A 23485-nucleotide genomic window follows, 5' to 3' on the forward strand; every position below is an offset into this window, starting at 1 on the left:
CAAAGAAGGGGGCTTGCAAGAGAGTCAATAAGAATCTCAATAGCACTTGAATGAAGCCGACTACAATCGAGCAGAACTTGGGAGCTCGGCTTGGAGTTTTGAAGGCTCAAAAGAGGAAATTGGCCGGAGAGCAGGTCACTGAGCAGGTGATGAACAAGCCAAGGCACGTTTGGCATCGAAGTCAGTCGAGCAGGATCATGAAATCTATAGGAGGTCTAGCATACAAGGGCGAGGTGGAGGTGCAGCCGAGTACCATATGGACAATTTCGTCAATGCTGTGAGCAGTGCAACAGGCTGGCCGCGTTGATGGTTTGTCAACACACACACACACACACACACACACACACACACACACACACACACACACACTCACTGTGTGTGTCCTATGGCTTGTCAGCGCTGGCACAAGCAGTAATAAGCATTAAAATCGATTTTTTTTCTTTGAGCCTTAAAACTTTTTTGTGTGCAGGGGTCTGCTCTTGCCAAAGACCCTCGACCCTCAAACCCTGGCTCCCCGAACTTGGAGATAGAAAGATAGACAGATATTCTCTCATTGCGGGAAAAGCTTGTGAGATAGAGAGTGAGCGAGCGAGAGAGAGAGAGAGAGAGAGAGAGAGAGAGAGAGAGAGAGAGAGAGAGAGAGAGAGAGAGAGAGAGAGAGAGAGAGAGAGAGAGAGAGAGAGAGAGTGAAAGAGAGAGCTTGACACCGTGCTTGAGAGCGAGCACAAGCAACCGAGTCCGACAAGTTGAGAGCAATATTCACAGATCGAGCGAGATCTTCGATTGATACCGATCCGACTCGGCATTGACCGTTTGATATCGGCTTCAAGCATTGGCGTTTTACGGCTACTCCGCTAGACACTTCCGCCCGGAAGCGGAAGGCGACATTGACATCGACACTGCTCATGCGCACCGGCTCGACACTCCTCATTGCGGCAGATCTCCACATCCGACCCAGACACCGGGCGCTTCGTATAGGAGTGACACCCGGCATCGGCATCGAGCATACCGATCGCCCTGTACGACACAGTGTACGGATACGACACCTTTGGCGGCTATTCGACTAGCATATTTCTGCCCAGCGACAGAAATTGGCACATAGCAACACTGACACGCACGTTATACGCTATAGGGGGGTTTTTCAGCCCATTCACTCACAGATTCTCTAGGTTACCAGACACAGCGTTTTCATAGGCGATTTGACAGTCATTTCGCCAGCAGATTCTCTGCGGACACATGCGTTGACATATGCATTTTGTTGTGAGCACACCTAGTGCTACTGAGCTCTTTTGAGAGCAGATATCCCCGCAGGGATCACTTTCACTGCATGCCGCAGTTCTTGGCGCCTGTTTGAGCGCGGTTTTACTCATGTACGTTGAGTTGCAGACACTGCCCACTGTACTACGTGTGGAGCCATTTTTGGCTATTTTGGCAGTTTTTCCCGGCTGCTTCTGAGAGTCAGACTGGAAGAGCCCTTTCTGAGACTGTGGCTAGTCCATTTGTGTCTCCATTAGCTTTTGGAGGGTCGATAGCGTGAGGTTTTTGTTGAGCTGGGGTGTGCTCGAATGTTGAGACACTTTCGGTGATACAGGTAGCTGGAGTTCCCCTTTACTGTACCCTCGCCATAGGATATGTATCTGGATGGTTATTTATGCTTTTGACGTCGAGTTGGCACTCACATAGCAGTTGTTTTGTGCAGCAGATGCCCAGTTAGTACAGTTGGCACATTTATATGCATTTTGAGTTGAGTTTTGACTCCTCATACAAAGGAGACTCTACCGGATTTACTTCCTGCGAGTCGTGACTTCCATTGTTGGCACGAGTAAGCAAATTAGGCATACATTTATGTGTAAAATAATTCCATGGTGCCACGTGTAGGGCCTCGCCCGCCCGGCAAGGTATGCACACGACTGCAACCATGACATTCATTTTCGCATATATCACACTATGTACATTATAGCATTTGGTCCCACACATCATAAACATTAAAGTGAGGTAGATATTTTAAATTCACATTATGGACGTGCCATGGCACGACATCCACCCCCTCTAAACCTGCACATCCTCCGGCATGTGCCACAGATATCTTTTGCAGGTTCAGTCTTCATTTAAGTCAACATACATGTCGATTTCATCATCGCTTGCAACAAAATCTAACGCATCATCCTCTTGTTCTTCATCCACATCCATACCATTTTCATCAGAGCCTTCATTTTGACCTTCCTGTGAATCAAAGGGATCTGTATCACCTCTTCTTTTGAATAACTTGATTCTTTTCCCTGCAATGGGAATCTTCATTTTTGTCCCATCTAATTCATGCAAGGTATAAGTTGCATTCCCATGTACATGTTGAACCACATAAGGACCAAACCATCTCTTTGAAAGCTTTCTTATTGTTGAATGTTGGTTTTCAAGACTACTGTCATACACCAACACCCAATCACCTTCCTCAATAGCTTTAGGTCTGAGCCTATGCCTCTTATCGAATCTGTCCTTATTCTTTAACCTTGCATCTTTTAATCGTGCTACTGCAATCTCAATATTTTTGGGGCCTTCTTTCGAAGTGTTGTATGCGCAAAGCAAGAAGGTCTTCCCTACTCATTCCATCTTCCCAAGGTAATACATTCCATGTGGGAATTACATCCTCAATTGGCATTATAGGTTTCTGACCATACGTCAACTCAAAAGGCATATAACCAGTAACTGAGCTATGAGTTGTACGATCAGCCCATAAAGCATAAGGCAACAACCTAGGCCAATCTCCCATTTTACCTTTGCAAGCCTTAGCTAAAGCTTTAATGATAGGAGGATGCCCACGCTCCGATTTACCATTTCCCTCAGGATTATATGCAGTAGTGAGAGCAAGTTTAATGCCCAACCTAGAGAAAAACTCCCTTGCTTTGTCAGCATCCAACTCACCCCTATCCGCTTTTATTTTCCCAACACAACCATAACGGCTAATTACATCATCCAAGAGGAACTTACATGCCCCTTCTGTGCTTTTTGTTCTTAGAGCACGGCCTTTAACTTGGTTGGTTAAGTCTTCTCGTGCAAGCACTATGTATCTCATTTTCCATAAGCCCAATGGCATTGTAACCAGATCTACTACCCACTTGTAATGCATGGCCAATGGGTAAGTAGGGTGCAATCCATCACGATGACGTATCTTTGAGTACATTTGATAGGTTTCACAGGACTCCACAAAGTGAGATACATCTTTATACATACCTTTCCACCAATACCTCTCTTTCATTTTAGTAAAGGTGGCCCATACACCTCTATGTCTAGCATAAAGACTCTCATGAAACTTTTTCATAAGCTCATTTTGAGTGTCCTTATCATTCACGACTCTCATTGGCATTCCATTTCTTTGTTTTGGACGCTTCCACAAGTACCCATCTTTCAAAAAGTATCCATAGGCCTTTCTACGTATTCTTTTAAACTCTTGATCAGTCCACCCTTCACTACAAGAGGCTCTTCATATTAGCGACGCTCACACAGCGACGCTCAAAAAAAAATTTCCCGGCGTCGCTATAAGCGTCGCTATGAGCGTCGCAAATTTATTTGTAAATTTGCGACGCTTATAGCGACGCCAGCTGGGGTAAAAAAAATAACCGAGCGCGCCCAAAAACTCAGATCTCAGATCTGAGTTTTTCGGCGCCCTCAAGCAAAGAGCAGGTAACGCTCTCCCTCACTCTCTCTCTCTCTCTCTCTCTTTTCTTCTCCACACACACACACACACACACACACACACACACACACACACACGAGGAGAGGAAGGAGAGCCAGGTATGCTCCTTCCCTCTCCTCATTCTCATGTTCCCTTCCCCTCTTTCTCTCTCCCTCTCTCTCTCTCTCACACACACACATACACACACACACATAGTGTTTTTGAGAGAGAGAGAGAGAGAGAGAGAGAGAGAGAGAGAGAGAGAGAGAGAGTACAAACAAAAACAAAAACGCACACACATACATAAACAAAGAATGCACACACACATTGAGAGAGAAAAAGAGAGAGAGAGCATGCATAAACAAAAAACGCACGCATTGAGAGAGGAAAAGAGAGAGAGAACATGCATAAACAAAAAACGCACACATTGAGAGAGGAAAAGAGAAAGAAAACATGCATACGATCCAAAAAAACGCACACACATTGAGAGAGAAAGAAAGAGAAACTAAGGGAGCGTCGTAGGAAACTAATTAAAATTAAAAGACCTAAAGATCTAGCCGACGAGGAGTTGAACTGAAGACCTATTATTCAAGAGGGAAATGGCATAATCAATCTATCATACTTGGCATGGGTGATAGAAAGGTTATACCATTTATCTCTTTTTATTGGCACACACATCCACACACGCGCACACACACAGGAAGAAGAGAGTTATAACGTCGTAGGAAACTATCTTAAAAGACGTTAAAGATTAGGTTATATGTAGAGTTACATTAAATTAGATTTAGGTTTATTTTTAACTAGATTTACGTTTATTTAAGCTAGATTTAGATTTACGTTATATTAGATTAGATGCAGGTCTCCATAGACTGCGATGCCTGCATGAATCGGGTGAAGAAAGCCCTCAATGGAATATAGGGTATTGCTGCCTTCACTCATGGTGGGCTCCGTCGATCCAAAAGTACTGGTGAAATGTCTTCAGAAGATAGGGAAGAAGGTGGATCTTCAGGGCGGCAAGAGTCACTACATCCCCGACACAATGACCATCTAAACAACCTCTAGTCATTAGACTTACGTTAAATTAGATTTAGCTTTATTTTTAGTTAGATTTACGTTTATTTAGATTTACGCTTATTTACGTTAGATCGAGTCCACGCAAGAATTACTTACGGTTTAGGGTTTAGAGTTAGACGAACAGTGAAAAGATCTACTGTGAAAAGATGTTAAGATGAAGTGAAGTGCTACAGCTAGAGAAGAGGCAAAGGGATTTTGTCCACTACATGCAGTATCATGTAGACGTGGGTGTGTAGATTTCTTGTGCCCACAAATATAGGTATTGACCAATAAAGACGAGATTATAACCCGGTGGTTCTGATCTCCGTGCACCTCTAGACCGAGGTGTGCGGGGATTGGACATGACTAGAGAATGTGAGGTAAAGAGAGAGAGAGAGAGAGAGAGAGAGAGAGAGAGAGAGAGAGAGAGAGAGAGAGAGAGAGAGAGAGAGAGAGAGAGAGAGAGAGAGAGAGATAAGACGAAGAATGCCAATAGAATATTAAATTTGTTGTCCAGGTTATAAGTTTTTTATCCTCATTATGAGTAGCGACGAGGATGTGGGACCGTCCAACCGAAACACCTATCTCTCAACGAGGGTCTTATGTCCTTGTAATCAATGCAAGCATGCTGTGCGACGGACAAGACATGTTTCTTTGCAGCACGTTCGCGAATTTGGCGAGTTCGATCCATCTATTATAGATCGAGTTGTTGCCAATTATAACTCGTCGGACTCTGACGCTGGCCAACAAGCAGCAATCTTGCAACCCAATAGACGTATTCGTAGGCGCTTTGGTCAAGCAGCATATGTGAGGCCACAAGATGTACCCTCTGACATCTCGGGGGATGATCATGCAGAGCACATTCCCAACGAGGCAATGTTTGAGCCCGAGATTGATGAAATGATCGAGACGATCATGGATTCAGAAAGGCTTATCTATGATGATATGAAAAGTGAAGCCGATACGTCATTGTATAATGGAGCACGTATGTCTAGATTGAAAGCACTCCTGGTTCTTCTCAACATGCAGGCAAAGTTTGGATGGAGTGACACTAGCGTCACAGCGCTTTTCAGGTGATCTATTACAATTAGTTTACTTTAATAGAACTCTAAATGTATAATGATCTGATAGATTTTTACACGACTGTATCATATTTTTATGTTGTGTAGATTGCTGAAAGAGCACATTCTACCAGTGGATACGGGGAAGACAACCACCGATGCACTATCCAGCGGTTCTGGAGAGCCTACCAACCTTCATGAGCTTAAGATGGTTGCACAACCAATTGAAAAGCGCACAACAATGCGGTGACGAAGTGACGGAAGAAGAGTGGGAGTACTCTCGGGGTTGCGCGACCAAGGTAAGTTTGCAATGTACGACTAGCAAGTGACTTTATTTATAAACGTTTGAACGGCCACTCATAATCTTTGTTCGTTGTAGTATAAGTCATACACAGCAGCATGGTGTAAAGGTCGACATTTTAGGGTGGAACGAATCGACAAAAAGCGTTTTACTCAAGATTGTGCAATCATGGCAAAATTTGAACAGTCTAGTCGACGACGTTCCTCTGATGCAGATCCCGTGGTGGCGGAACTCACTTACTTCGGCACGCTGCAAGAGATTTTGAGGATCGATTACAGAGGATTTTTTGTCGACTTGTTCGACGTGCAATGGTTCAAGATAATCATGGAGGGTCGAAACGCTACTGTGCGTAGAGGAGAGTCTGGTTTTCTTGAGGTGGATTCTACTAAGAAATGGACTGACCTAAGAGACACTTTCGTACTACCCGAGCATTGTGAACAAGTAAGTATATAAATAGTTAACATCCCCCTTTTACAAGTTATGTGCTTGAAAGCTCTCATGTAAGTTATGTGGCTCTGGCAGGTAGTATTTCATCCTACAAAGTCTACATCAAACTGGTGGTACGTCATAGAGGTAGCCCCTCGTAGTGCAAGGACGTATGAAGGCTACCATGTACCAATGACAACGACATCAATGGAGGAGATCAGAGAAGATGCTCAATCAGAAGCCGCTGCGGTGGTGCCAGACGAGCATCAAGATGCTACTACTCTATATGGGGTGCATGCAGAGGAGCTACAAAATGAAACAGAGGATATGTGTTTAAACGGAGAGCTCTATATAGATATAGGAAGTTATGCTGAGTTATGCGAGGATGAGAGAGAGATCTCTTAAAGCCACAAATATTGTATTTGAACAATTTTGCTCCGTGCTGTAAAAGCTCTGGCTCTCTAAGTAGCTTCCATGGTGTATAACGCTCTTTTCTACTCGCGCTCACATCTTTTGATTGAAAATTCTGAGTTTTCGACTTGCCTCTTTTATCACTCGATTCATTGCGTCATTGTATTTATATGCGTCATTACGTCATTGTATTTAATGGTCTTTGCGTCATTGTCTACTCTATTCATTCAATATTAAGTTTAAATATTCGTGTGTTTAATGCAGGTATGGATGATGAGGAGTTTCTTTCTTCTTTGTCACCGCAGCAGAGACAGTGGTACGTGGAGCGTCATCGCTCTGGCGCATCATCGCGCGTTCCTACACCATCCGCATCTCCCTCTCTTTCGGAGCATTCGGCGCGCTCTGAAGCTTCGGCATCGACGAGACGAGCGTCACACTCGTCTAGACACCGGCGCTCTAGTGGTGGCGGTGGCGGTTGTTGTGGGGATTCCGCCACCGATGCCTCCACACCGCCTCGTGTTCGACGAGGCTCTTTACCCTCCCCTTCTTTGCCAGCCCCCACACCAGCCACAGCATCGCCATCTACGCCAGGTTTTGCACGGCTGACTGTTCCTAGAAGCTACACACCTCTACCTACTCCGCCGGGAGCCACCCCACTCGACACTCCTCGCTTCGGCGCCCAGACGCCGGTGGAGACACCTGACGTCCGTACCCCCATCGACACGCCGCTAGAGACCCCTGCCGGGACACCCAGGTTCACGTGTCACCGGCCAGAGGGCTTGCCTTACTCCGTCGACATCAGCGGCGGCATCATCATGGATGATGACGGCAAGAAGGTGATCTCGCGCATGCGTGGTCTTTGCTCTCAGCTATTTAGACACTATATACTAAACAAATGGAGTGAAGTACCAAGTGATTTAAAAAACAGAGTCATCAGCATACTTCATGATGAGTTTCCCGTTCCAACACGGGATCAGCGCTTCAATGAAGACCTGATGAAGATTCGAATGCGCGAATACTGCAAACACAAGCGTTCCGAAGTGCAAAAAGCAATCAAGAATGGGTGGAATAGGCCAGATTGGCTGGCCAAAGAAGATTGGAAGAATGCGAAGAAAGCAGCGCGCGAGAATCCCGACAAGTGGAAGCAACAAAAGGATGCAGCGAGAGCGCGAGTAGAGGCAGGGAGCTCGCACCACTTGGGGAGCGGTGGATGGGCATCATTTGAGGCCGATTTTGTAAGTCTTTTCACATTGCTCTTTATGCATGTTCGATAGTTTAGGGTTTATGAGTTTTTTAGTTCTAACATAATGAAATCTTTGTATGTTTTGACAGTGGTCGATGACAGGACGTGATCCCACACCGTACGAGCGCGAGTACGCAGGCAGGAAGGGCTTAAACGCCCTGATGAACATTCTCAGTTCTCGCGGCGGCATGGTTAGTATTAGGGTTTACTCTTTTTTATTTTTTGTATTGTTTTATAAATGTCGTTATATGTTTATATTTACTGAAAACTGTCTTATTGTCTTTTTTTGCAGAATCCGACAGATACGCCGCTTGGACGCGATGAGACGTCTGATTAGACGACGTCAGTTTAGCCGTAGCTAGATAGCATTAGTTTAGGGTTTCTCGTAGCTTATGTATCATGAGACGGATTTTATACGTCTTTTTGAACCATGTATATTATTACATTTGTCACCGCAATTCCTTTTGCCAATCAATTCTTTATGCCTATGATGTTGTACAATTGTCATTATTACATTTGCCAATCAATTCAGTTTGCCTATGATGTGTACAATTGTCAATTTTGCAAACAATGCGTCTTGTGGGTGACTATTTTGGGTCTATTATCTACCTTTGCACTTTTTTTAAAAACTGAATCAAGTACAATATGGTTGATGGGTGGCAGGGCACACCAAAAAAATATTCTCTCAGGCGTCGCTATAAGCGTCGCTATTTATGGCTCTGTAGCGTCGCTATATGCGTCGCTATACTCTTCTGTGAGAGCGTCGCTATAGGCGTCGCTATATAGCAACGCCTATAGCGACGCTCTCGTAGAGACGGTTTTAGCGACGCCGAGGGTTATAAAAACCCAATGTATTTCCGTCGCTAACAGCGTCACAAGAGCACACAACCTCTTGTAGTGCTTCTTTCCTTGTCAAAGTGCTCAGAGCAACCAGTCACCTTGATATAGGTCCTCTGTAAATGATTCCAGTGCATTTGACAGGCAAACATGATCACCCTTGGCATGAGAGATACTATAGAACTGTGTGCCAACATCATCGCCTTTGACAACCATGTCTTCTTCTTTTTCATACCTTGCTCTTGAAAGCATATCTGCAACTGGATTATCTTTCCGTGCAATATGCTTAAATTCTGGATTCAAGGACTTTATGTAGGCAATGCATCTCAACATAGCAATGTCAGGAGTTGAGCAGCTTGTGATCATTCCAAGAAGGGGTAGACAATCAATCTCCACTATTACATTTGCTCCTATCAGATACTCTTTGTCACATTTCAAAGCTATGACTACTCCCCATAACTCTCTTTTTACCTGTGGATAGTTGCGTTGACGAGCGCTTAGGACTTTTTCTCCAAACCTCACCACATATCGCTTGCCATCATCATCGTCTTGCCCAATCGCCCATCCAATTCCTGTGGGGCTAGTATCCACTGTCACAATTACATATCTTCCACATTCATAGTTTGCTTTCCTCAAAGTTGGAGACATAAGCAGCAACTTCTTTAATTTTCTCATGGCATGAGTATGCATTTCTTCCCATTGAAACTTTTGGTTCTTTCTCAAAAGCTGATACAAAGGCTCTGCTACATGTGCATAATGCGGAATCCACATAACATAAAACACGCATGCACCCAAGAACCTTTGAACCTCAGTGACATTTATACATTTCTCTTTCATTCTCTGGATTACATCAATCTTTTCAGGACAAGGCCTTCTACTATATGGCCCACACATATGTCCCACAATAAGAACTTCGCTCATGCCAAACACTGACTTTTGGCCAGACAAGGTAAGGTTCACCTCTTCCAACCTTGATAAGATGTTATCACAATCATTGATATGGTTTTCCACATACTTTCGACACCCCCTCGAGTCTAGAGCCACATCTTTATCACTTACATCACATCCTTTGATTGGCACATCATCAAGGAAAGGCATTGCAGTTTGCGGTATGAAGTCACGTAGGACTTTGTTCATACCATTCATCATGTGTGCAACTGAATTCGTTGCCCCCTGATGTAAGGTGCACATCCTTAATAAACCCATGGTAGTTAGGTCCCTGCTTTCCATTGCTAGTTGGAACTGATCATACCCTGAGTACAAATCTCCCATAGAATATATTTCCCTTCCTGCAAATACCTCTGCAAACTCATCGACAACTGGCCCTATACCCACATTTCTGATTGTCACCTTGTTTACAGGTTGCATATCCTGAATAAAGCGTAAAGAACTATTTTTCTTTGGAACAGTGAACCACCTGTTTAAATATGGAGCACAAGAAGGCTCCAAGATACCCATCTTGATCTTTTCATTAAGCAACTCAATGAGCTTTGGCAAATGAGCCTTTGGAACAGGAATAGGCCTGAAGTTCCAAGGTACATGAGGGATAGTGAAGATCACCATAGGAGCAACAATGGATGGATCAACACACCCTATCTCATAAGCCTCAAATGCAAAAGCTTTTCCGTGTTTGGCAAGCATGTCTTCAAAGCATATCTTTTCAGCTTTTGTCAAAATTTCCTTGCAACCAACCTGTAACTCTTTCAAAGAATCCTTTGTGAACTCGTGTCCAATCTTGCTTAGGTCACGAAGGCTAGGTTGCAAAGCAGCTTGCTCCATCTTATTTATGCAATCTTTTGGTAGAGGTAATTCCACTGGTTTCACTTTCTTTGCTACGGACTAATTATACTTAGTCTCCACTCGTACATCAACACCTTGAGCATTTTTGAAATCTTCAATGACCTTGTACATTTCTATTGAGCATACTTTCACAACCTCACTTCCCATATGTAAATTGCAATCCATTAAAGACTCCAAATCTTGCATAGTATCCACAAAAGAACACTCATCAAACACACTTGCAATGCATTCATCATCTTCTAGCAAACCATTCATCTTCAAACCTCTTTGTACACTATTTACATGTTGTCGTTCACCCCGCTTTAAGTCCTCACACTCTGTAAAAGCAATAGATCCATAGTCTCATAATCCTACAAAACCTGTAGAAAATGTATCCTTTGCATATACATCATGAGAGAACCTTTCTCTTCTTGTACCACTGCAATCCCGCTCTACAATGGTACATGGCCAAAACCCCTCATATCCCTGTAGTCCTTGAACTCTTTGTTTGTCTTTGGCAAGGGTTGCTCTCTAAGACTTTCACGGTTCCTTTCATGGTCTACACAAATAGTAAGGAACTGTACTGCACGCTTTCCATCTTTGCTCCTTATTCTTGCATAAGCTGACCCATCATGCATCACCTTGGTTTCCATGCGAGTAGCAGTGATGTATGACTGCCCAAGGATAAGAGGATATGTAGACATCTCTGTACAAAGAAATTTTGGTCATCTTTCACATCCCCAATAGTCACCTTTACATTTGGACAAGCTCCGTACAGCTCCCCTGATGAGTTGTTTGCTGCACGAATCATCCATCCATGATTTATATCAATTGGCCATTTTCATTTTTGATAAAGACTCTTTGACATGAGGTTAATTTCCGACCCATGAGCTATCAACGCAATGTATGGCTCTTCCAAGTCTCCCACTTTTACCAGGGTCTCAGTAGTTGCTCTTGCCCAATGACTATTCAAGTAGTAGCTCTTGTGAGTGGTCTCCACTTCATCTTCATCATCCAAGAAGCGAACGTGTTTTACTTCTCCCCTAGACTTGTAGCATCCAACAACATTTTCTTCACCTTGCTCGCCATAGACCTGTACACCTTGTGCATTTAAAGTCTCCTCTTCACCTTGTACATGGATAGATTCCGTAAGAGACTGCCGCTTCCTCTTTATGATATCAATTATTTCTTCGTGGAATTCCCGCTTTGCTATACCAAGGACCTAACCCATAGTAAATTCCACCTTACTGTTTAGAATCCTCTCTTCCAAAACCTTTTTGAGATCCGTTGCTGCCTCTATATCGGATTGGAGTTTGTAGGCCGGACCCTTCGCTTTGGATTTTGTTGCATCCTTCTTCTTGTCTTTAGAGGCTTCTTGCATAGGCACTTCGGGGACATGCATTTGTTGTGGGGAAGGTGATCTAGGAGGCACTGTGTCATTTCTACCTCCGCTCCTCGTTGCCCACTTTGAAGGCCCTTCATCCCCATTCTCACGCCTACGTTTCTCTTCAACAATGGCCTCATTTGCTTGACATTTGGCAATATATGCATGCACTGACAAAGAGTCCACAGGGTCATTCCAACCTGTTTCAAGCCGAATGCAATCTCCAGCTTCATGTAAAACCTCTGTAGTCATTTTACCCTTCATAGGAGACTCTATAGCGTATGGCCATAGCTCTCCAATACCATTAGATTCCTCTTCTCCAGCCTTGATTGATCCTTTTCTTTTAATAGGATCCACCTTCAACCCATAGGCGGCTGCCTCAACCATTGAGATGGCATGGCTAGTAGCCATGTACTCAACTAGTTTCTTCATCCCGCCTTTGCCAAAGTTCGTTCCCAAGAGCTTACCTCTTTCACTTAAGTGAATTTTTCCATCTTTAAAGAAAACGAACTCATTTTTCAAAGTGTCTTTGAAACTTTCACAATCCCTCCTTCCATGGTCAGTACTATCACACCATATGCATCTATTGACAAAGCCTTCTCTGGTTTGCGGTCGTTGCCTTGTAGATTGACCTGATGGTTGCCCCTTTTCTTCTAGCCTTGTAAGCTTTAACTTGAGCTCTTGCATTCCTTTGACAATATAATCTAGGATGGATTTGTCACTCTTTGGAACCACGATCATAGGCTTTATAGGACTCTCGGGAACACTTGGGGATTGAGTAGGGTTGACTATCATCTTGTCTCTTCGTCGTTGTCGCTTAGCTAGCAGTGAAATGGCATCTTCAACCTCATTTCAATCAGTCTTCAAACCCTGTTCCGCATCCTTATCCTCAAGTAGTAGCTCTAACTTCTCTTGAACCTCTTTACCTCCGGCTTGCAAAAAGAGCTCTGTCTTCTCCGAGTTTAGAGTAGCCTTTTCAGTTCTTGAAAGTTGATCATAATGGTGTTCGAATTCCCTTAGTAGTTCGGTAGGCGAGAGCCCTCTTTTGGCTGAACTACCCACTGTAAGAAAGTCCTCTTTGTTACGCTTTCGGAGTCCTCCATGAAATAATCTTCCTTCAAGGCTAATTTGAATGCTTCCCAAGTTGCCCCATGCTCATTTCTAATTCCCCTTACATGTTCTCTGATCTCGGGAACCACAGGAAGTTCAAAACTTTGCACCATCTCTGCTTCGGGCACTCGATGAAGCTCCATCTCCTTTACATATCCACAAAGATATTTTGTTACATCTTTACCTTTAAATTGGTCCAATTTCTTCACCACAGATTGAAGCGCTTTGGTAGAGGAGAGCCCCCTCCTTCTGCAGCTTGCTGCTGCTGCATAAACACTGCAAAAGCTTGAAACATTTGCATTGTGAGTGGATCAAACCGAACCCCCTGTTGCTCTTGTTGCTCCATAGCTTTAAAGCTTTGATTTTAGACCTTCAATGAAGCTTTTGAACCCTCACCCTAGCCTGCTTCGTGTCGGGTTCACCAAAAACGTGTCAAGAAGTGTGCAGTGCGACTAGGAAAGCATCGAGCCTCTGACTGTGAGGATTCGTAGCAAAATCAAGCAAGGCGTAGATGATTTGAAGCCAAAAACACGCTAAAAAATAACAAAACTCCATCCATGACAGCTCCACTTTGAAAAAGAACCAATACTAACTCAAAACTCTTGTGTGTGTGAAGATTAGGTGTAGCCTCGCTCCCAATTGCACAGATGCAGTGCTCATTCGACCAGTTAAAAATCCTAAATTTACACTTCGATTCTTTGTCGTGAAAATTTCATGGAAGCTTCAGTACTTCATTGGAGAAGCCCAAGTAGTTATTTGAGGAGGGGAAACCCTAATTGGAGGCCTCACAGCCTCAACCATGTAGTGGAAGCAGCACGGGATTGCACTAGCACCCTGTAGAGGAATGGTTGTATCTCCTTGCTCATGTGTCCAAATGAGCTCATTCTTGGCTCTAAAAATTCCCACACAACTTGAGCAACAACTCCAGCGTCGTTGAAATGGCATTTTGAGCTATTTTGAGCATTTGTAAGGGTAATTTTGACCATTTTTAGGCCAAAAATGTCACTTCTTGTCCGTAAAGAGCCCAAACGAGCTGGGAAAAATCCCTAAAATTGTGGAAGAATCCCATTGGGCTCAAATTTCATGTTGAACCTCATTTTCCCACTTGGTAAGCACTTTGGACACGTCTTTCATGCCATCGTACGGAACCTGCTATTTTTGGCTGAGATTGCCCGCATAGAACTTTCCAGGAAAAACGAGCGTGCCACTTCGAAACACTTGACATTTTTACATTCCCAAAGAAAATTAGGCATATATTTATGTGTAAAAGCATTCCATGGTGCCACGTCTAGGGCCTCGCCTGCCCGGCAAGGTATGCACACGACTGCAACCGTGACATTCATTTTCGCATATATCACACTATGTACATTATAGCATTTGGTCCCACACATCATAAACATTAATGTGAGGTAGATATTTTAAATTCACATTATGGACGTGCCATGGCACGACACCGTGTGAACTCACTATTACTTGTTAATCTGTTCTGCAATCTTTATATTGCTTATGGATGATAGGATGTCATGCCCTTCTATGATATTTAAGCATCAAATCTTTTGAAACAAAAGATCTATGGTCAGCATATACGCAACAATGGCCTTTTTTCCATAGAGTAGCTACAGGATCTACATGATCAATCTCATGGTCAAGAGAGAGTAGGTCAAACCTTGGAAATAAATATTTCTCCAATCTCAACATGGATTCAATAGACAAAGGTGAATATAAAATGAAACACTACCAATGGAGTGTACCCCATCACCCATTGATGCTACTTTTCAAGAAGTAAAGATGAAATAGATGTTGAATGTATTCTTTGACATGGACCCCATCATTGAAATCATAGGTGGAGAAAAGGCCAGCAATCAAGGCAACACTACCTCTCAACCTCAATCATCCCATCCACAACACCGGCATGAGAGTGACGAAGAGAAAGGAGAGACTCATGAAAAGGCTTTCCCGCATACTGATTTACAGTAGTGCCAAAATTTATGTTCTTCTTACAGCTTTTGCAATGCTTAACCTACAATCTATTTATAGATGGTCTGACATGAGTGTTACAAAGGTTTTCAGATAAATATATATATATCTCATACTAATTTACATGAAAAGCCAAAGTTCTTGTTTAGATTGTTAAATGGTTTATTTGATCAGCATTCGGTTGTTTTTTGCTATGGTCCCCTTTACAAAAGTTGCCCCAAATGTTGTCAGCTACTCGCTGCTCAAACCTCAGCTTCAGATGACACAGCGGGTCATGGATCACAATCCATGCTTCATCATGTTGGTACATCCAACAAACGTAGACCCGAGAAAGAGTCAGCAGCAGGAATATGGCGACATGCAGGGTGACGACAAGGTGCTTTGGCCAGTACTAGGTGCCACTTGGAACAAGGGCTGCAGGATGTGTATGCAAAATGGGGCTATTCGGTGGTCGAAGGCCGTTCCAAAGCTTTGCGAGGGTGGGTTGCGACAAAATGTTGAAGTATGGTCGATATCCTCGTCAGGTGTTGCCGTGATATGAGTACTCAAAGAGCATGCTCGACACGATCATCTATCGATCGCTATGGTGAGAAAGTTGCATTGGAAGAAGGATTGTTGAGAGGTGCCGACAATTGAAGAGCGCGGGAAATGCAGCTAAGTCGAAGTTTTTCTATAAAAAAAAAGGAAATGGTTTTTTTTGAAGCTAATGTCGATCTGCATGCTGCATGCATCGGTGACGAGCAGAAGCCGGGGAGAGAGCCGCCAGACTTTGGCGAGTTGCATGAGAGCCGCCATGTGTTCGGTGTGGTGGCCATGCAAAAGCAAAGAGGTCACGTCACGTTGGATGAACAGGAGGAGCAAGGGGAGGCCGTAAACAAAATGCAGGCCGAGTGCAGCAGGAGGGGCGGCCATCTCAGGATAGGGAGCGTTGGTTGGAGGCTGGCCAGTTTTGCAGGGGAGATCGAGGACCTCGCTATTGGCCAAAGAGCATGAGTTGGAGGAAGAGGGCTTGTCTATAGCTACACAGAGCAAGGCCAAGGTGGGTCTACAGTAGCCTTCAAGTGCTTGAGCAAGGAAAGGCGATATTGAGAGCTAGCCAAGAACGGGCCGAGCAAGAGATCATTGGGGGGGGGGGGGCAGTTTGAGAGAGCTGGAAGGAGGGCTAGGCCAGGAGCGAGGGAGGCCGCCATATAAGGTGGCGGGATGGTTGAAGTCAGAGAAGAACAAAGGGCTTCCAAGAAGAAGAGGCAACCAGGTGGTGAAGGAGGAGCAACACAGGAGGAGGGTGACCCAGTGCTGCAGGCAATTGCGAGGCGAGTTTTTTTGCAGCAGGAGGTTGAGAGCTTCTCTCAGCTCGTGATCATCGGAAATATTAGGCCTTGGGGAGTTGAAGGGAGAGCATCGTGAGTTAGCAAGGAGGTGTAGGGGACGGGCCTAGATCAGCAGGGTTGCAAGGGAGACCCCTCAAGGGCTTGGAGAGCTGCAAAACGGGACTCCAGGAGGCAAGAAGGAGGGCGGCCAGTAGTGGGTGGGCTGCCAGCCCGTCAGAACAAGGCCGACCAGGAGGAGGAGACTGCATGAGTAGGGGAAGCCGCCAAGAGGCATGAGGGAGGTGGAAGGTATTCTACAAGGGTCGTTACAGGAGCCGACTACATGGTGAGTGGCCGAGAGGTTCCGCCAAGCCTATGGAGGGAGAAGAAGTTACCAAAGGCCACTAGAGTCGTAGCCATCGGATGGGAAGCAGGGGAAGGCAGCCGGTCATACAGGTTACCAATAGCCGAGGAAGAGTATCCAATTGCACCAATGCACGCACTTGATAGTTATCATGATTGTACTAGAGTTCTCTTTTTTGGCTATGCATAAGTGAGTTTGCTGTTTGGGTTGAGTTATTTGGTATTTGGCTGCCATCTTCTCCTCTACTCATCGTCTTGTGCATAGCACCCGTGGTAGCGTTGGCTCCGGGTCTTTTTTCTGTGTGTGTAGAGAGAGAGGGAGAGAGAGGTTGAGCGAGTTTATTGTGTTTGCAGATTTGATGAGTGTGCTATGCATTAGCCGTTATGGTTGTATGTTGTCGAGCCAGTTATGCTTGGAGTTTATAAGTGATTGTGTATAGCCTGTGGCGCTCGCAGGCGAGTCAGTGCGTTGGAGATTGGTAGAAAGTGTGCGTGTGTGTGAGTTTTTGTGTGGCTAGGGGTGCCGGATATTCATTGGGCTATAGAGGCAGTGTAGAGTGTGCTGGGTTTGATCCCACTTCCCCCTTTTCATTAGTGGTGCCCCCGCTGAGGAGCTACTGATCACTCCTTGGTGAAGTCGAAGACGGTGTCGCGGTTTGAAGAGCACGATCTAGCAAAAATGGCATGGTGGGGGTTCCAACTTTTACAGGTGCTGAAGATGCTAAAAGTGTGGCTGCAGGACTATGGTCTATTTCTACTAGAGAGAGGCTTGTCAAGAGAAGAGGGAGTGGGCCAAGATTTCCTGCCTCTGGTTCGTGGAAAAGCAAAGGTATGGTACGAGGGCTTGCAAGCTGAAGAAAAACAGGATTGGAGCACATTGGAAGCGGCATTCTGAAGCCGATATGTGGCCAACACGCAGTGGAGTGAAGTGAAGCAGATGATGGACAACCTAAAGCAAAGCCTTGATAGTGATTTTCAAACATTCGTGTGGGAGTTCGAGGCCATATGGAGCAAGTTGGTTAAGGTAACTGCTGTAGAGAATGCAGATTTTTTGAAGATGACCAAGTTTGTGAATTGCTTGCATGTAAAAGTGCGAGATAAGTCGAGATAGATGGACCGTGCATGTACGAGGAGGCAATAGCCTATGCGCAGAGCAGGATGAAAAAGGTTTTAAAGAAGCAACAGGCAAAGCAGGTTCTAGCGAGTCCATTGGTGCCAAGGCCAATTGCTAGGGAAGAGCTTCAGTTAATCAGACCCTTTGTTGATGCACATGTGGTAGCAGCGGATAGGCATGATGACAGAGTAGAGACGATACTGTGTAGGCCTATGAGGTCTCAGCAGCTGCAGAGAGGAGTCTATCGAGTACCGCCTAATGTGCTTGACCAAGTGACTTCCAAAAAGCAAGTAGTGGAGAAGATAGTTGAAGTGCCAAATCTGGTGAGTTTTTTGGAGAAAGCCGAGGTGTATTCAAGCTATAGCAGTGCCTTGGATACGGACAACACATGGGAAACGGAGTCTACTTTCTCAAGGTATGAGACATATCATGTTATGCATGTCGATACGGTGGTCAAAGAGCAACAGATTGCATGTGCAGAGACATTTTGTGTGGACCAGGGGGTTGGGCAACCCTCTCTCTTGCCTTGTGATGGTAAGGCCATGTTGGCTGAAGAAGAGTGCTTTGATGAAGCAGACTCGGGGTTCGATGATCTAGTGGTTGATGTATGACGAGTCGTAGGTTTTGGTTGCTAAAGCTATGTCAAGAATACAAGGTATGAAAGGCTTGCCGCCTTTTCTAGTGCTGTCTAAAGAGTCTACATGTGAAGATATGTCTGTGTCTGCTTTGGATGATCGGTTTCCACAGGTTGCCTTGCTTAAAGACAATGATGGTATGAAGAGCTCTCTAGCCGTTGGCGGGGAGACATGTGATGCAAAGGCTTTCCACGATGTGCAGGCTTGTTGGGCGTGGAGGTGGCTCATGCATGCAGTTTTTTGAAGGGCTATGCTGTCAAGATCTACAGGAAGGATTGGTTTACAGGTTTACCAATGCAAAGCAGGGACGGTGCATATCTATTTTACAGATGGATGATGATGAGCAATATCATATCTTTTATCCAGGTGGCGTTTACACTATGCTTGGGGAAGCCTGCGGCTTTCCATTTGACCCGGGCGGGCTCTACAACAGATGAATATCTCTCTCTATCTATCTAATGCTTCTTGTACATAATCTCTATCAGTTTTTTCTTATGCAATGCTATATTATCTAATAATGCTGTGGTCGAGCATAAATGCTCAACAAGGGGGTGGGAAATGATAGTACATCCAACAAACGTCGACCCGAGAAAGAGTCAGCAATAGGAATATGGCGACATGCAGGGTGGTGATAAGGTGCTTCGGCCAGTACTAGGTGCAACTTGAAACAAGGGCTGCAGGATGTGTATGCAAAATGGGGCTATTCGGTGGTTGAAGGCCATTCCAAAGCTTTGCCAGGGTGGGTTGTGACAAAATGTTGAAGTATGGTCGATATCCTCGTCAGGTGTTGCCGTGATATGAATAGTCAAAGAGCACGCTCGACATGATCATTTCTCGATTGCTATGGTAAGCAAGTTGCATTGGAAGAAGGGCTGCCGAGAGGTGCCGGCCATTAAAGAGCGTGGGAAACGCATGTAAGTCGAAGTTTTTCTTTTAAAAAAAAGGAAATGGTTTTTTTTAAAGCTAACGTCGATCTGCATGCTGCATGCATCGGTGACGAGCAGAAGCCGGGGAGAGAGCCGCCAGTCTTTGACGAGTTGCATGAGAGCCGCCTTGTATTCGGTGTGGTGGCCATGCAAAAGCAAAGAGGTCATGGCACGTTGGATGAACAGGAGGAGCAAGGGGAGGCCGTAAACAAAAAGCAGGCTGAGTGCAGCAGGGGGGGCGACCATCTGAGGATAGGGAGCGCTGGTTGGAGGCCGGCCAGTTTTGCAGGGGAGAGGACCGCACTAGTGGCCAAAGAGCATGAGTTGGAGGAAGAGGGCTCGCCTATAGCTACACAGAGAAAGGCCGAGGTGGGTCTATAGTAGCCTTCAAGTGCTTGAGCAAGGAAAGGCGCCGACTGAGAGCTAGCCAAGAGCGGGCCGAGCAAGAGATCATGAGGGGGCAGTCTGAGAGCGCTGGAAGGAGGGCTAGGCCAAGAGTGAGGGAGGCCGTCATATAAGGTGGCGGCCTGGTTGAAGTCAGAGAAGAACAAAGGGCCACCAAACTTCTGGAAGGAGAGGCAACCAGGTGGTGAAGGAGGAGCCGAGCAGGAGGAGGGTGACCCAGTGCTGCAGGGAATTGAGAGGCGAGTTTTTTTGCAGCAGGAGGTTGAGAGCTTCTCTCAGCTCGTGATCATCGGCAATATGAAAGCGTATAAGGGAGAGCATCATGAGTTAGCAAGGAGGTGTAGGGGATGGGCTTAGATCAGCAGGGTTGCAAGGGAGACCCCTCAAGGGCTTGGAGAGCTGCAAAACGGGACTCCAGGAGGCAAGAAGGATGGCGGCCAGTAGTGGGTGGGCTGCCAGCCCGTCAGAACAAGGCCGACCAGGAGGAGGAGACTGCATGAGTAGGGGAAGCCGCCAAGAGGCATGAGGGAGGTGGAAGGTATTCTACAAGGGTTGTTACAGGAGCCGACTACATGGTGAGTGGCCGAGAGGTGCCGCCAAGCGTGTGGAGGGAGAAGAAGTTACCAAATGCCAGAGTCGTAGCCATCGGATGGGAAGCAGGGGAAGGCAGCCGGTCATACCAATAGCCGAGGAAGAGTATCCAATTGCACCAATGCACGCAGTTGGCAGTAATCATGATTGTACCATCGGATGGGAAGCAGGGGAAGGCAGCCGGTCATACCAATAGCCGAGGAAGAGTACCCAATTGCATCAATGCACGCAGTTGACAGTAATCATGATTGTACCAGAGTTCTCTTTTTTTGCTATGCATAAGTGAGTTTGCGGTTTGGGTTGAGTTATTTGGTATTTGGCTGCCATCTTCTCGTCTACTCATCGTCTCGTGCATAGCACCTATGGTAGCGTTGGATCTGGGTCTTTTGTGTGTGTGTGCAAACTGAGAGGGAGAGAGAGGGAGGGCGAGTTTACTGTGTTTGCAGATTTGATGAGTGTGCTATGCATTAGCCGTTATGGTTGTATGTTGTCGAGCCAATTATGCTTTGAGTTTTTAAGTGATTGTGTATAGCCTGTGGCGCTCGTAGGCGAGTCGGTGCATTGGAGATTGGCAGAAAGTTTGCGTGTGTTTGAGTTTGTGTGTGGTTAGGGGTGCCCGATATTCCCTGGGCTATAGAGAGGCAGTGTAGTGTGCTGGGTTTGATCCCACTTCCCCCTTTCCAACGTCTGAACATGAAATATTTCCACTTATTTTGAATTTGGATTTCAAAAAGTCAAAAGGCCCAATTTTTTGTTTTTTTTCAAGGTTTTCTTGTTTTTTGTTCAATTTCTTGATTTGGGTGAGTTTTATGTGTTAATTTTCCATCAAAAGTGTATATGTAGTGGTCTAGGACCTTGATGGACCCTTTGGTATCTTTTTTTGCTCAAAAGTTCTTAAGGGTTCATAGATCATGATCCATGTTCCGATACCTTTTGGCCTAAAACTTTCCAGATCAGCTCTTCCTGTGGTTTGTTTTACCCGTTTTTGCACTTATTATTCGGTTTGAATCAGCTTTTAAGATCTGACCATCAAATTTTCCAAATTTTAGAGTTTATGGTCCCGACTACCAAATTATGATTTTGACAGTTTCTTCCTTAATCCTTTTCTCCCAATTTGATGGCTGTAAATGTTACCTAATGTACTTGTGAGTACTAAAAAGAATCCTTTGAATAGAAACCAAAAAATAGTGTAAAACGAGAAGAAAAACGAAATATGAAACACTCATTTTAAAGCATAGGAAATATGCAAAAGGAAATGCTCTTGTATCTCACTCACAGTACCGAATGCCTCCCAAGAATAGACCTAGCAAGTCCTCGAATTCTAGCCTCTACCAAGCACTAAACCCCATGTCTAGCTCCCTAGCTATCAAAGTGTAATCGGGATGGAAATCTAAAGCATAGGTCTCTAAGTAAAATGCTACGACTAGGTCACTCACCACCTAAGGATCATTATCCTCGACAACGATGCCAGCGTTAACAAGTCGCCACAACGGACGTTTGTAGCATAGCTATCTAACACTAACATAATGTCAATACCAACTCTTTGAGGGTGTCAACCTCAATAAATGAACCTATAAAACTAAGCACTAGAAAATCTATCACTCTGTCATCCCATTTTGACACTCAAGCAAAGTCCAAATTCTATGAATATTTAGGAGGAGGATTAAGACACCTAAGGCACAATCCTACCAAGATTGATTGCAATCCAATGAGGTACCAAAATTACAATCCATCTTGATCAACGTTAAATAAATTGCAATAGAACAAACCAAAAAGATCACCCTATGGTCTAGGAACACTCTCCTATGGTCAAAGCGTTAAAAAACAACCATTTATGCACTCAAAATAGCCAATTCATCTTGCTAATGCGTAGTCACAAACCACAATAGAATTGACAATGACTACATTTAAATGAAAGAGCAGAAGACAAGGAACACAATGCAAGTTTTGAAATGATCAAAATTTGATTACTAGAGCTCAATTTGAAATGATCAAAATTTGATTACTAGAGCTCAAGATATGATGATTACAAAGCCGCTCTCAGTGGTACGCTCTGAACTCAAAACCTTTTGTTGATGATAAGTGGCCTTTTCCAATGTACAAAAAAATGAGCTTTATAGGTAGGGCCTTTTGGACCATGACCGGCTTTACAAGTCTTAATACCATTTACAAATTCTTACAACTCAGATTGAGCACAAACTGACTTTTAAATTATCTGGTAAAAATCAGAGGCTTTCTTATAAACAAATATTTTTGTAAAAACAATGGTGAAAATTCAAAATCTTAGGGCTCATGAAGAAGGGGGCGACTAGGAGGGTGCTTGGTGCCCGTCTGGTTTGACTACCAGTAGTGGACATCCTAAACTCTAGTGCAAAAAACATTATAGAGACAATCCCACCAGTAGCCCATCTTGGAAAAAGATAAAGTAGACAGTTAAAGAGCGCTACATCCCTCCTACACATCAGGCTATTAAGGTGAATGAATTTTTTGGTGTATGTCATTTAAAACTCTCACAAGAGGAGTACTGCACCAAGTACGTGTCTCTACAATGTTATGCTCCCTGGACGACAATGGAGTATTAGATTGCTTGATTTTGTTAAGGCCTTAACAAACCCTTAAGCACACGATGTCATGCCGTGGCACGTGAATAAATTGAAAACTAAAGTATCTACTTCACTCTCAATGCTTTTGTTATGTGGAACCAAATGCTATGATGTACATAGTGTGATATATGTGAAAATAGATGCCACGGCTGTAGCCGTGTACATACCTTGTCGGGCAGACGAGGCGCTAGACGTGGCACTATGGCATGATTTTTTTAACATAAATATATGCCTATTTTGCTTTAGAAATGTACAAATGTCAAGTGTATCGAAGTGGCACGCTCGT

At 44.6% G+C, this 23485-nt stretch overlaps 1 pseudogene across 1 annotated transcript; it reads left to right on the forward strand.

Annotated features, from left to right (window-relative positions):
- Positions 1-16020: 16020 nt before the first annotated feature.
- LOC147457686 (uncharacterized) lies at positions 16021-20900 on the forward strand (annotated as a pseudogene). Its single transcript, XR_015188135.1, has 2 exons — positions 16021-19588; positions 19679-20900. The product of XR_015188135.1 is annotated as an uncharacterized LOC147457686 (transcript).
- The last annotated feature ends 2585 nt before the right edge of the window (positions 20901-23485 follow it).

Source organism: Adiantum capillus-veneris, chromosome 5 (genome assembly GCF_014529385.1).
Source record: "Adiantum capillus-veneris isolate H3 chromosome 5, ASM1452938v2, whole genome shotgun sequence".
In the NCBI taxonomy this organism is placed as follows: domain Eukaryota; kingdom Viridiplantae; phylum Streptophyta; class Polypodiopsida; order Polypodiales; family Pteridaceae; genus Adiantum; species Adiantum capillus-veneris.